General features: G+C 40.5%; 1 protein-coding gene across 16 annotated transcripts in view; it reads left to right on the top strand.

Moving 5' to 3' along the window:
- The window catches only part of LOC102389627 (WD repeat containing planar cell polarity effector), a 454,572-nt gene that overhangs the window by 152,068 nt on the left and 290,043 nt on the right, over window positions 1–12,461 (top strand). Inside the window, exon 1 of one of the 16 annotated variants that reach the window (XM_045162250.1) lies at window positions 78–632. The exons of the other annotated variants lie outside the window; for them this stretch is intronic. The gene's annotated coding sequence lies outside the window, so the exon portion shown is untranslated. Of the gene's footprint in view, window positions 1–77; window positions 633–12,461 lie in introns of those variants that run through there. 16 annotated transcript variants of the gene reach the window in all.

Genomic DNA, 12,461 nt, shown 5'->3' with positions numbered 1-12,461 from the left:
ACACTTCCCGAGCTCAGAGTTTCTTCTCATGCTCTGCTCCCTGCGCTCTTCCCCGATTGCAAAGTAGTCCCCGAGGGCGGGCCGTTGTGATTGGAGGATTGCGACAAGCGGACGATTTGGGCTCCAGAGAAAAGGACCTGCCGGATGGCGCCCAGCAATTGGCGGGAGGGGAGGCGCGTGTAACTCGAGGGAGGAGAGACGGACCCCTTAGCTACAACACCCTCCCCACCGCTACGGAGACTTTATCCTCCCCGCAAGGGTATATGTGGGAGGTAAAGAGCTCTTCCGCTGCGTAAAGCGAAGTCGACCCGGAAATAAAATCTTTTTAAAAACTCTTCACAATCTGCTGGGGCGGGAGGAATGTGACTAGTTGGGAAGACTGGACGGCTTCGCAGGTTGCTAAGCGACGAGGCGGGAGAGCGCGCGCATGCTGGAGCCGCTGAAGAGTTCATAAGGGATGCGTGGTGCGGCATCTCTGAGACAGCAGCGAACGCGTCGCGTCCTCCAGGGTCCTTCTTCTCTAACCAGAGGACCCTCGCTCTCGTAGTGTACCGTGGCGTGGTGAGGGGTTTGCGGGGACGCCTTGTCAGAGGCGGCTGGGGGCTGCGTATCTTCCACACTTCAGGAGACAGGTGAGTCCCAGCCCGAGGCTAGACCCTAGGGTCTGGTTTGCGGTTGTACGCCGTCTCGCGTTACCTTTATGGACCCAGGTACAACTCTTCTGCTCGGCGGTACCTGTCTCCGCGCACTGTTAGGGAGAAGGTATTGTGGAGGGCCCTGAAGTTCGTGCCATGCCCCTGCTGTAAGATACAGCTTTTTTCAAGATACGTGAAAAATAACTGAGCTTCTGCTTTTTGGGAAATGAGCCCGTCCCTTCCTGGTGTGCACAGTCTTTTTCTCTTAAGTCCTCCGGGAATGTTGTTACTTTTGTCCGTTCTATTTTGGAAACTCGATGCTCTTTAAACCATCTTGAGCTTTAAATTATGCGAAAGTGCATAATTGTTTGCAGGTTGTTGCAATCAACAACCTCTGATTGTTAATTGGGGGTCTCAGCTGGTAAAACAACTTAACGAGGTTTTCGTTTGAAATTAATGCTGCCCAAGAAAATTGTGCTCTCTGAAAGCTTGTTGCATGTGGTATTAAGATGTAATGCTCTAGAATAGCATGTGTGTGAAATAAATATCAATATTAGATGACATTGGTTTAACTTCTGATTGCATTGCTAATTAAATGCTAAGAGGTATCTTTCAATTTTACTCTGTTCATTGGTAATTGAATGCAAGTGGTATGTTTCAGTTTTTCTTTCCTCAGTTTTGGAGGGTTTGCTATTATGGAAAAGAAATAGAATCTTACTTTCTAATTTGAGCTATCAATAGTGTTTATCATAGCTTAATGACTCTGGTTCCTAAGTAACTATTCACCTGGTTTTCAGACAACTATTTCCTGGTTTTCTCTGTCATTGGTTGCTCCTTCTCAGTGTTCTTTGCGAATTCTTTTTCCGCCTCTATCTCTTAACCTTGGAGTACCTGTATTCTGTCTGCACTTAATTCCTTAGTGATCTAATTCAGGAATTGCTAGTTTGAAAATGCCGCCTCTGTGTCATACATTCTCAAGTTTGTGTCTAGTCCTGAATTCCAGACCCTAGTGTCCGCTGCCTTGTTATTTGTCTTTAGAGAACTTGAGTTTCTAATATGCATCGTTTTCACTATTCTACAGTGTTTTGTACTGAGAAATTGTATGTAGAAGTAAAACACTACATCCTTTGGTACAGATAATAATAATATGACCTATAATTTCTCCAATTCTAAGATGTTGGTTATGGATGGGATTATGAGGTTTCAAATAGTAGAGTAGTGGAGAGTATGGATTTGTTAAATGAAGACTGTTGTAATAAACTGGCCAGGAGAGCATAGAGCAAGAATTCTAGGGTGTGGCATTCTGTTGGGACCTGCTGCTGCTGCTAAGTCACTTCAGTTGTGTCCGACTCTGTGCGACCCCATCGACGGCAGCCCACCAGGCTCCCCTGTCCCTGAGATTCTCCAGATATTAGTAATACACAGTTGCTGCCTTTTTAGAGCTCCCAGTTTAGCAGGGAACACAGATGTGTAAACCAATAATGACACCATGGTGTGACCTGGTTAGTAGTAGTTAGGTAGCAAGGTAGTCACTCAGGGTTGCCACAGTTTCACAAAAGAGATGCTGTCTGAATGAGAACAAACAGATGTTTCTTCCAGGCAGTGAGGGTAGAGGAGGTAGAACCACATTTGCAGCGTTGCAGGTAGTGTTTTGGCATTTAACATCTTGCAAACATGAAGACCTACAAGACCTTCTAGAACTAATACTCAAAAAAGATGTCCTCTTCATTATAAGGGACTGGAATGCAAAAGTAAGAAGTCAAGGAACATCTGGAGTAACAGGCAAATTTGACCTTGGAGTACAAAATGTGAAGCAGGGCAAACGCTAACAGAGTTTTGCCAAGAAAACCCACTGGTCATAACAAACACCCTCTGCCAACAACAGAAGAGAAGACTCTACACATGGACATCACCAGATGATATATACTGAAGTCAGATTGATTATATTCTTTGCAGCCAAAGATGGAGACGCTCTATACGGTCAGCAAAAATAAGACCGGGAGCTGACCGTGGCTCAGATCATGACCTTACTTTATTGCCAAATTCAGACTTAAATTGAAGAACAAAGGGAAAACCACTAGACCATTCAGGTATGACCTAAATCTAATCCCTTGTGATTATACAGTGGAAGTGAGAAATGGATTTAAGGGACTAGATCTGATAGATAGAGTGCCTGAAGAAATGTGGATGAAGGTTCGTGACATTATACAGGAGGCAGTGATCAAGACCATCCCCAAGAAAAAGAAATGCAAAAAGGCAAAATGGTTGTCTGAGGAGGCCTTACAAATAGCTGAGAAAAGAAGAGAAGCTAAAGGCAAAGGAGAAAAGGAAAGATATACCCATTTGAATGCAGAGTTCCAAAGTATAGCAAGGAGAGATAAGAAAGCCTTCCTCAGTGAACAATGCAAAGAAATAGAGGAAAATAATAGAATGGGAAAGACTAGAGATCTCTTCAGAAGATTAGAGATACCAAAGGAACAATTCATGCAAGATGAACATAATAAAGGACAGAAACGATATGGACCTAACAGAAGCAGAAGATATTAAGAAGAGGTGACAAGAATACACAGAAGAACTATATAAAAAGACCTTTATGACCTAGATAACCATGATGGTGTGATCACTCAGCTAGAGCCAGACATCCTGGAATGCGAAGTCAAGTGGGCCTTAGGAAGCATCACTACAAACAAAGCTAGTGGAGGTGATGGAATTCCAGTTGAGCTATTTCAAATCCTAAAAGATGATGCTGTGAAAGTACTGCACTCAATATGCCAGCACATTTGGAAAATTCAGCAGTGACCACAGGACTGGAAAAGGTCAGTCTTCATTCCAATTCCAAAGAAAGGCAATGTCAAGGAATATTCAAACTACTGCACAGTTGCACTCATTTCACATGCTAGCAAAGTGATGCTCAAAATTCTCCAAGCCAGGCTTCATCAGTACTTGAACCATGAACCTCCAGTTGTTCAAGCTGGATTTAGAAAGGGCAGAGGAACCAGAGATCAAATAGCAAAAATCTGTTGGATCATCGAAAAAGCAAGAAAGTTCCAGAACAACATCAATTTCTGCTTTATTGACTATGCCAAAGCCTTTGACTGTGTGGATCATACAAACTGGAAAATTCTGAAAGAGATGGGAATACCAGACCACCTGACCTGCCTCTTGAGAAACCTGTATGCAGGTCAGGAAGCAACAGTTAGAACTGGACATGGAACAACAGACTGGTTCCAAATAGGAAAAGGAGGACGTCAAGGCTGTATATTGTCACCCTGCTTATTTAACTTCTATGCAGAGTACATCATGTGAAATGCCAGGCTGGATGAAGCACAAGCCAGAGTCAAGATTGCCAGGAGAAATATCAATAACCTCAGATATGCAGATGACACCACCCTTATGGCAGAAAGCAAAGAACAACTAAAGAGCCTCTTGATGAAAGTGAAAGTGGAGAGCGAAAAAGTTGGCTTAAACCTCAACATTCAGAAAGCTAAGAACATGGCATCTGGTCCCATCATTCATGGCAAATAGATGGGGAAACAATGGAAACAGTGCAAGACTTTATTTTGGGGGGCTCCAAAATCACTGCAGAAGGTGACTCCAGTCATGAAACTAAAAGACGCTTGCTCCTTTGAAGAAAAGCTATGACCAACGTAGACATTATATTAAAAAACAGAGACGTTACTTTGCCAACAAAGGTCCAGTCTAGTCAAGGCTATGGTTTTTCCAGTAGTCATGTATGGATGGGAGAGTTGGACTGTGAAGAAAACTGAGTGCCGAAGAATTGATGCTTTTGAAGTGTGGTGTTGGAGAAGACTCTTGAGAGTCCCTTGGACTGCAAGGAGATCCAACCAGTCAATCCTAAAGGAAATCAGTCCTGAATATTCACTGGAAGGACTGATGTTGAAGCTGAAACTCCAATACTTTGGCCACCTGATGCGAAGAGCTGACTCATTGGAAAAGACCCTGATGCTGGACAAGATTGAAGGCAGAAGGAGAAGGGGATGACAGAGGATGAGGTGGTTGGATGGCATCACTGACTTGATGGACATGAATTTGAGCAAGCTCCAGGAGTTGGTGATGGACAGGGAAACCGGGCGTGCTGCAGTCCATGGGGTCACAAAGAGTCAGACATGACTGAGCGACTGAACTGACTGAAACATACGTGTGTTAAGGCTCTGATTTTTAACAAACTAAGCCTGGAATTTTGTTGTTATTTGGCTATTACATTCAAATTAATTAAAAATTAAATAAAATTAGTGCCCAAGCATTCCTTTTTCTCTGTATCCTCACCAACACTTGTTATTTGTTGTTTTCTTGATAATAACCATTGGGACAGATGTGAATTTGTATCCCATTGTGGTTTCGATTTGTGTTTCCTTGATAATTAAGCATCTTGTGTCTTTTGGCCATCTGTTCATCTTCTTTGGAAAAATTTCAATTCAAGTCCTCTGTCCATTTTTTAATTGAGTTGTTTGTGATTTTTAAGTTGAGTTATATGAGTTTTTATATATTTTGGATATTAACTCCTTATTGGACATATATTTGCAAATATCTTCTCACTTTTGGTAGGCTGCCTTTTTGTATTTTTGATGGTTTCCTTTGCTGTGCAAAAGCTTTTCAGTTGATGTAGTCTCATTTGTTTATTTTTCTTTTGTTTCCCTTGCATGAGGGGACTCAACCAAAAAATACTGCTAAGCTGTCTTGGTGGGATTGTAAATAGATGCAGTCCCTATGGAAAACAGCATTGAGATTCTTTAAAAAATAAAAGTAGAGCTGCCATATGATCCAGCAGTTTCACTTCTGGGTATTTACCTAAAGAAAACAGAAAAACCAATTCAAAAAGATACATGCCCTCCAATGTTCATTGCAGCATTATTTACAGTAGCCAAGGTATGAAAGCAACCTAACTATCCAGTGCAGACTAATGGGAAAAGAAAATGTGATATATGAATAATACTTAGCCATAAAAAAGATAAATCTTGACAATTCTGTCAATATGAATTGATCTAGAGAGTATTATACTCAGTCCATAAGTCAGAGAAGGACAAATACCCCATGCTCTCACTTATACATGGAGTCTAAACAGCAAAACAAATGAAACAGCGAGAGAACAAACAAGTAGTTTCCAAAAGGGAGGGAATAAACAGGTGGATAAAATAGGTGTAGGGGATTAAAATGTGCAGATCTCCAGTTATATAATAGGTAAACCATGGGATATAATATACAACATTAAGAATATTGTCAGTAATACTGTAATACCTTTGTATGGAGACAGATGTTTACTAGGCTCATCATGATCATTTCACAAGGTATGCAAATATCAGGTCACTATGTAGTACACCTGAAACTAACATGATATTGTTTGTCAACTATATGTGAATGTAAAATTAATTTAAAAACTATTTCTCAGTCACACCAGGTATATTTCAAGTGCTCAGTAGCCACAGGTGACAGAATAGTATACATTTTTGTTATCACCCCAAGTTCTATGGCATGGCTTCCAAAACTTAGTGGATTAGCAAGGCATCTTCTAGAGCAGGAGCAGCTGTAGCATATCTTTGTGGAGGCATTTCTTCTGCCCATGTGTATACCTTATAGAGGACATCACTGTCAGTGATTCTCTCTGAGGTAGGGGTCCTGTGCGAGGCAAGAGAGAAACCTAGTTCTTGTCTTAATCATTGTTGATTTTTCTGGAAGAATTCACAATTAACAGTTGTGGTGTGCAAAGTTTACAAACCATGCATTGTCCTAGGTCATGAGTGAAACCTAGCACGTGCAAGGTGGCATCATCAGGAGGGGATAGGAAAGCATAGTCATTGCCTGAGTGACACAGACAACATCTGTCTTCTGCTCTCTACTGTTCTGGAACACCTATTATAGGGAAAGAGCAAATTAGCCAAGATGGTGGTATTCAGGCTCTCTCTCTCTCTCCACATTTTGTAAATAATTATGTAACAGCTGAGATCACTTATAGCACTGTGCATGCGCCTTACAAGGTACTTGCTTGGCCATGGGCTTCTTTTGTTCTGTAAGCATGCATAAGCTCCATCTGGAAAGCTCTTGTGGGCTCCATTATGGTTATGTTAAGTCTGCTTCTGTGTCAGCCAGGAGAGAAGTTTAGGTTATGACTGCTGCTGCAACTGCTGTGTCAGCCAGGAGAGATTAAGCACGTCTGCAGAACTACAGCTCCTCGCTTCTTCTTCCAGCCTCTTAGCTCATGCCTTGCCTACTGTGGGTTCAGCAAACAGTGTGCACAGTGAGGTACAGCAAAGCACCTATGTCCCGTCGCATTCTAAGTAGATAGAAGAGCACATGCCACTTGGTTCAGACCCTGCCGATAATGAAGGTCAAGGCAGAAAGGAACTCACTTGGGGTGTTTGTATGTTTTAATGTGTGCCACAGGTGCATATTCATACTGCTTTTTATGAATCATGATATTTATTTACATAGTATATGTGCTCTCTATTACATTATCTCTATATGAGTTCTTTTTACATGTATAGCTGGTTTTATACTTTATAATATTTTCAGTTTGGATTAAACAGAAATGCTTTTTGAAGTCAAATTTTGTGATTTTTGTCATTCCTCATGAAGGAGAGAGAGAGATGTCACTGGGGAATAGCATAAGTGTGCTTTAAATGTATTGGTGGGTGGAGAGTATTAATTTTACTGTTTGTCCAATTCAGTACTCAGCTTCAGTCAGTCAGCTACTCAGCTTAACAAAGAATATTGCCAACTCCTTCCTGGAGATAATGTGTTGACACACATATACTCACTCTTGTGGGTACAGATGTATTTTACAATCATAAAAAGTCATAAGTTATTCAATAATAATAAAAATAATAAATCAATTAATATTTTCTCTTATCCCCTACTAACTAGAGATTATGAAAACATGTCTTATGTCACTGCTAATGACTTTACATGTAAAACAATCCTGCTATATAAGCACAAGCATAATTACATTTTCTCATAAATATGTCCAAAATAGATATTTAATAATTATGCTCATTGTTTAAAAAAAATTAAGATGTATGAAAAGACTCTAAATGGATCAATTTATGATTAATAAGGGGTGTTGAAGAGTGGGTGAGAGCTAGATTTTGGAGAGTAAGTAGAAGTATGGGGAGGGACAGGAGAGTGGGGGTGGGGGAAGCAATTGAATATGAAGAACTAACATTGAAGTGAAGGTTAAAGAGGAGGAAAAAAGATCTCAGCAAATTCATTTGCATTATACACCTTTACTTTAGCCAGCTTACTTGCTGTTGCTCAAACAAGCAATGAACAAGTCCTACCGTATTCTGCCTCCACCTTTAGTGTGCTTTTTCTCACCTGGACTCTCAGACTCTATTTCTGCCTGTTAAAATCCATTCTGCCAGGCTCTCTCCAAATGCTTTGGTGTATATGACGCTTTCCCACTGCCCCCACCACTTAAAATCTATTACGGAAATTTACAAACATAAGCAAAATGACGAGACTGTAATTTTTCAGTCCATCATGCAGCTTTAATAATTATTAACATTTTGCCCATCTTTGAAAATATATCTCCCTGTTTCCTCTCTCTCCCAACATTTTCAAATGTGCAGAAAAGCTGTACAGTGAATATCCTTGACAGTATTCTGAGTTCAGTCAGGAGAGAGACCTATACTGGTTATTTGAAAATTTAATATGATGAATTGTTAACCAGAACAAGGAGAGGTGGTTAACTATTAAAAGAGGTAAAAGAGCTCATACTTTAAAGGTCCCAGAAGTAGCAGTTGCAAAAGAACAGCTCTTACTACTTGGACAAGGAAGAAAGACTGGGAGAGAGTCCTTCTTCCCAGAGCTTGGATGGAAGCCTCTTCAAAAAGGGCATACCTACCATAGCAAGAATACACAGAAGAACTATACAAAAAAGATCTTCACGACCAACATAATCATGATGGTGTGATCAGTCACCTAGAGCCAGACAACTGGAATGTGAAGTCAAGTCGGCCTTAGAAAGCATCACTATGAACAAAGCTAGTGGAGGTGATGGAGGTGATGGAATTCCAGTGGAGTTATTTCAAATCCTGAAAGATGATGCTGTGAAAGTGCTGCACTCAATATGCCAGCAAATTTGGAAAACTCAGCAATGGCCACAGGACTGGAAAAGGTCAGTTTTCATTCCAATCCCAAAGCAAGACAATGCCAAAGAATGCTCAAACTACCACACAATTGCACTCATTTCACACACTAGTAAAGTAATGCTCAAAATTCTCCAAGCCAGGCTTCAGCAATACATGAACTGTGAACTTCCAGATGTTTAAGATGGTTTTAGAAAAGGCAGAGGAACCAGAGATCAAGTTGCCAACATCCGCTGGATCATCGAAAAAGCAAGAGAGTTCCAGAAAAACATCTATTTCTGCTTTACTGACTATGCCAAAGCCTTTGACTGTGTGGATCACAATAACTGTGGAACATTCTGAGAGAGATGGGAATACCAGACCACCTGACCTGCCTCTTGGGAAACCTATATGCAGGTCAGGAAGCAACAGTTAGAACTGGACATGGAACAACAGACTGGTTCCAAATAGGAAAAGGAGGACGTCAAGGCTGTGTATTGTCACCCTGCTTATTTAACTTCTATGCAGAGTACATCATGAGAAACGCTGGGCTGGAAGAAGCACAAGCTGGAATCTAATTGCCAGGAGAAATACCAATAACCTCAGATATGCAGATGACACCACCCTTATGGCAGAAAGTGAAGAACTAAAGAGCCTCTTGATGAAAGTGAAAGAGGAGAGTGAAAAAGTTGGCTTAAAGCTCAACATTCAGAAAACGAAGATCATGGCATCTGGTCCCATCACTTCATGGGAAATAGATGGGGAAACGTGGAAACAGTGTCAGACTTTATTTTTTTGGGCTCCAAAGTCACGGCAGATGGTGACTGCAGCCATGAAATTAAAAGACGCTTACTCCTTGGAAGGAAAGTTATGACCAACCTAGATAGCATATTCAAAAGCAGAGACATTACTTTGCCAACGAAGTTCCGTCTCGTTAAGGCTATGGTTTTTCCAGTAGTGATGTATGGATGTGTGAGTTGGACTGTGAAGAAAGCTGAGCGCCCGAAGAATTGATGCTTTTGAACTGTGGTGTTGGAGAAGACTCTTGAGAGTCCCTTGGACTGCAAGGAGATCCAACAGTCCATTCTGAAGGAGATCAGCCCTGGGATTTCTTTGGAAGGAATGATGCTAAAGCCTAAACTCCAGTACTTGGGCCACCTCATGCGAAGAGTTGACTCATTGGAAAAGACTCTGATGCTGGGAAGGATTGGGGGCAGGAGGAAAAGGGGACAACAGAGGATGAGATGGCTGGATGGCATCACCTACTTGATGGACGTCAGTTTGATTGAACTCTGGCAGTTGGTGATGGACAGGGAGACCTGGCGTGCTGCGATTCATGGGGTCTCAAAGAGTCGGACATGATTGAGCGACTGAACTAAACTGAACTGAACCATGGCTACAGAGCCTGAGGCCACAGCTGGAACCTGTCTCCTCATCAGTGCTTTTGGGCCTTCACTCTAATTAATAATAATAGAGAGCCAGAATCCAGAAGAGAAGTATTTCTCTGCTGCTAGGTGGCATAGTGGCAAAGAATCCACCTGCCAGTACAGGAGACTCAAGAGACACGGGTTCGATTCGTAGGTTGGGAAGATCCCCCAGAGAAGGGCATGGCTATCCACTCCAGTATTCTTGCCTGGAGAATTCTATGGACAGAGGAGCCTGGCAGGCTATAGACCATGGGATTGCAGAGAGTCAGCATGACTGAGCGGCTTTCACTTTCAAAGCAAATACAGTGATGTGAGAAAATACCATATAGTAAAATTTTAATTCTACAATTTTGGTGGTGTTTACTGTATATTAGTTAAAAACTTTTTTTGGCTGCATCTGGTCTTAGTTGCAAGATGTGGAATCCTTATTGCATCATACGGGATCTTTTGTTGTGATGCATGGACTCTAATTGTAGCCTGTGGGCTTAGTTACTCTGAGGAATGTGAGACCTTAGTCCCCATCCAAGGATTGAACCCATGTCTCCTGCATTATGAGGTGAATTCTTAACCATTGAACCAGCAGGGAAGTCCCTGTAGCTTCCTTTCAGCTTTTCTGTATCAGTTATTAGACTGATATTTCCTCGAGTTCAGAGACTGTGTCTTATATGTCTGTAAATGCCTCATGGAACACAACATGATACCTTTCTCACAATAGGAACAAAAAAAATGCCTTTAAAATTGCCATTGTGGAGTTGGAAGACTAATCTTGGCTTAAAGAACCTAAACCCTCCAAACTTTTCCTGCTAAACAGAAATTTTGTAAATGCAAATAATATTGGAAAATATTTGGAAGAAGTTGTGAAATACTGAGAATATCAGAAATTTCCCAGATGTATTTTGATAATTTAGTAAAAATTTATTATCATGTTTTGATAAATAGCTTATTGTTAATTTGTTTAGCAAATCATTCAGCTAAATTATCAGACTTAAGCTATAGGTAGAATTAAGGCTAGTTTAGATTATAAAATGTATACTTAAATGATTTTTTGTTCCAGTATAATGTATTCATTATCTAGTGTGCTTGGTTTGCCTGGAGAGTATGGTTGGCTCCATACTCCATAGAACAAATGAGAAATAAACGGAGTCCCACAGAATGGGCATATATTATGCTTACTTGTTTAATAACCTTTCTGTAGACCTTAGAATTTTTAATAATGATAATGTTTAATCTTTATAATATTTTTGATAATTCAGTACATTGTCTCAGATCATAATTATGGGCATTTACTAGCATTATAATTACATAATTTTTCCCAGTGAAAGGAATAATACAGACTTCATCACACCTGGTTTTCATTTGGATCCTACAGTTTAAGGCTGCCATTTTTGTTTATTTCTGATAATATAACAAATGATACAATAGGCTACAAAGGTATGGCTTAAATAGTTGATCCAAGTTTTCTGACAAGTATCTCAATATTCAGGTCTGTTATGACTTACTTCCCAACAGTGACCAGGCTAGTACAACATAATTTGCAAATATATATTTATATTTATATATTAGTTAAAATGATAATTTCTAATATTCTGGGTATAATTTCTTTTGCGTTTTATTTGACATTGCTTCATTTAGTTACTTTTTCCCCTTTTTAAAAAAATTATCAAAGATTATAATTGTACAATATTGAGAAGAATAGAACAAAATACAATATTGGAGGATAATTGCTCTGCAATATTGTGTTGGGCTCAACACAGATCAGCCACAGGTATACATATGTCCTCTCCCTCCTGAACCCCCTCCCCTCTCCCTCCCCATTCCGCCTCTTTAGGTTGTCAGAAAACACTGGGTTGAGCTCCCTGTTTCACCCAGCAAATCCTCATTTGCTATTTGTTTTACATGTGGTAATGTATGTGTTTCCATGCTATCTCTCCATTTGTCCCATTCTCTCCTTCCCTCATTGTGTCCACAAGCCTGTTCTGTATGTCTGTCTCCATTGCTGCCCTGCAGATAGGTTCATCAGTACCATCTTTCTAGATTCCATACACGTTATACACAGTTTTGTGTTTCCCTTTCTGATTTACTTCACTTTGGATAATAGGCTCCAGGTTCATTCACCTCATTAGGACTGACTCGAATGTGTGCTTTTTTTATGCCCGAGTAATATTCCATTGCATATATGTACCACAGTTTCTGTATTTATTCATCTGTTCATGGACATCTAGGTTGCTTCCATGTTCTAGATATTGTAAAAAGTGCTGCAACAAACATTAGGGTACATGTGTCTCTTACAGTTTTCTCAGGGTATGTGCCTAGTGGTG

Source organism: Bubalus bubalis, chromosome 12, assembly GCF_019923935.1.
Source record: "Bubalus bubalis isolate 160015118507 breed Murrah chromosome 12, NDDB_SH_1, whole genome shotgun sequence".
Classification (NCBI taxonomy): domain Eukaryota; kingdom Metazoa; phylum Chordata; class Mammalia; order Artiodactyla; family Bovidae; genus Bubalus; species Bubalus bubalis.
Note: the sequence above shows the minus strand (reverse complement) of the source record. Positions and strands in the feature narration are given on the sequence as shown.